We start from the raw sequence: 3,078 nt of genomic DNA on the forward strand, positions 1-3,078 counted from the left end.
TACACCATGGTAGAAACAATCAGTATACTCTTGTTCATAAGGATAAAAATATTACTTTGCTTCCTATGACTCCTGATTCTATTTTGAAAGATGATATTAATAGAGCTAATAAAGCAAAACAAGAGAAGAATAAGAGTGAAAATCAGATTGTGGCAAAAGAATTTGAGCAACAAATGAAGCCTAATAATAAACCATCTAGTGTTGCTTCTGAAATTAAATTGAAAAGTGCATGTTTATTTGCCACCAAATCTGATATTGATGAGCTAGATTTCAGCAAATCTGTTTGCTATGCTTTTGTGTGCAAAGAGGCATTATTTTCATTCGAGGACGTGCCTTCCTCTTTGCCTCCTGCTATCACTAACATTTTGCAGGAGTTCGCTGACGTCTTTCCACAAGACGTGCCACCGGGATTACCACCTATTCGAGGGATTGAGCATCAGATCAACTTAATTCCCGGTGCTTCACTGCCAAACCGTGCGCCATACCGTACCAATCCAGAGGAGACGAAGGAGATTATGTGTCAAGTACAAGAGCTTCTCGACAAAGGTTATATACGCGAATCCCTTAGTCCTTGTGTTGTTCCTATTATTCTAGTGCCGAAAAAGGATGGTACATTGCGTATGTGTGTTGATTGTAGAGGCATTAATAATATTACTATTCGTTATCGTCATCCTATTCCTAGGCTAGATGATATGCTTGATGAATTGAGTGGCTCTACAATATTCTCCAAAGTGGATTTGCGTAGTGGATACCATCAAATTCGTATGAAATTGGGGGATGAATGGAAAACAGCATTTAAAACTAAGTTTGGATTATATGAGTGGTTAGTCATGCCTTTTGGGTTAACTAATGCGCCTAGTACTTCCATGAGACTAATGAACGAAGTTTTACGTGCTTTCATTGGACGATTTGTGGTAGTCTATTTTGATGATATACTGATTTATAGCAAATCGTTGGAAGAACATTTGGAACATTTACGTGCTGTTTTTATTGCTCTACGTGATGCACGTTTGTTTGGTAACCTTGGGAAGTGCACCTTTTGCACCGACCGAGTATCTTTTCTTGGCTATGTTGTTACTCCACAGGGAATTGAAGTTGATAAAGCCAAGATTGAAGCTATTGAGAGTTGGCCGCAGCCCAAAACGGTCACACAAGTGAGGAGTTTTCTTGGCCTCGCTGGATTCTATAGGCGTTTCGTGAAAGATTTCAGCACCATTGCTGCACCTCTCAATGAGCTTACAAAGAAAGATGTGCCTTTTCTGTGGGGTACTGCACAAGAAGAAGCCTTCACGGTATTGAAAGATAAGTTGACACATGCTCCTTTACTCCAACTTCCTGATTTTAATAAGACTTTTGAGCTTGAATGTGATGCTAGTGGAATTGGATTAGGAGGTGTGTTATTACAAGATGGCAAACATGTTGCATACTTTTCTGAAAAATTGAGTGGGCCTAGTCTGAATTATTCAACTTACGATAAAGAATTATATGCTCTTGTTCGGACTTTAGAAACATGGCAACATTATTTATGGCTGAAAGAATTTGTTATACATTCTGATCATGAATCTTTGAAACATATTAAAAGTCAAGCTAAACTGAATCGTAGACATGCTAAATGGGTTGAATTTATTGAGACTTTCCCTTATGTCATTAAACACAAGAAGGGAAAAGAAAATGTTATTGCTGATGCATTGTCTCGTCGCTATACTTTGCTTTCACAACTTGACTTCAAAATATTTGGTTTGGAGACCATCAAAGATCAATATGTGCATGATGCTGATTTTAAAGATGTAATGCAGAATTGGAAAGAAGGAAGAATGTGGAACAAGTTTGTCGTTAACGATGGATTTGTGTTTCGTGCTAACAAGCTATGCATTCCAGCTAGCTCCGTTCGTCTTTTGTTGTTGCAGGAGGCGCATGGAGGAGGATTAATGGGACACTTTGGCGTGAAGAAGACGGAGGACGTACTTGCTACACATTTCTTTTGGCCAAAGATGAGACGGGATGTTAAGCGTTTTATTGCTCGCTGCACTACATGTCAAAAAGCTAAGTCAGGACTCAATCCTCATGGTTTATATATGCCTTTGCCTGTACCTAGTGTTCCTTGGGAGGATATATCTATGGACTTTGTTTTAGGTTTACCTCGAACAAAGAAGGGGAGGGATAGCATATTTGTTGTCGTGGATAGATTCTCGAAAATGGCACACTTTATACCATGTCATAAAAGCGAGGATGCTGTTAATGTTGCTGATTTGTTCTTTCGTGAAATTATTCGCTTGCATGGTGTGCCAAATACTATTGTTTCAGATCGTGATACTAAATTTCTTAGCCACTTTTGGAGATGTTTATGGGCTAAGTTGGGGACTAAACTGCTTTTTAGTACTACTTGTCACCCCCAAACTGATGGACAAATTGAAGTAGTCAATAGAACGTTGTCTACTATGCTTAGGGCTGTTTTGAAGAATAATAAGAAAATGTGGGAGGAATGCTTGCCTCATATTGAATTTGCTTATAATCGTTCATTGCATTCTACTACTAAGATGTGCCCTTTTGAAGTTGTGTATGGTTTCCTACCTCGTGCACCTATTGATTTGTTGCCTCTTCCATCTTCGGAGAAGGTTAATTTTGATGCTAAACAACGTGCTGAATTGATTTTAAAATGCATGAGTTAACTAAGGAAAACATTGAGCGTATGAATGCTAAATATAAACTTGCTGGAGATAAGGGTAGAAAACATGTTGTGTTTGCACCTGGAGATCTTGTTTGGTTACATTTGCGTAAGGATAGATTTCCTGATTTGCGCAAATCAAAGCTAATGCCACGTGCTGATGGTCCCTTTAAGGTGTTAGAGAAAATAAATGATAATGCATATAAACTTGAGCTGCCTGCAGATTTTGGGGTTAGTCCCACTTTTAACATTGCAGATTTGAAGCCTTATTTGGGTGAGGAAGATGAGCTTCCGTCGAGGACGACTTCATTTCAAGAAGGGGAGGATGATGAGGACATCAATACCATTGTTACACCCACAGCCCCTACTGCTACATATACGGGACCAATGACTAGAGCTCGCGCACGCCAATT

Source organism: Triticum dicoccoides, chromosome 2A (assembly GCF_002162155.2).
Source record: "Triticum dicoccoides isolate Atlit2015 ecotype Zavitan chromosome 2A, WEW_v2.0, whole genome shotgun sequence".
NCBI lineage: Eukaryota > Viridiplantae > Streptophyta > Magnoliopsida > Poales > Poaceae > Triticum > Triticum dicoccoides.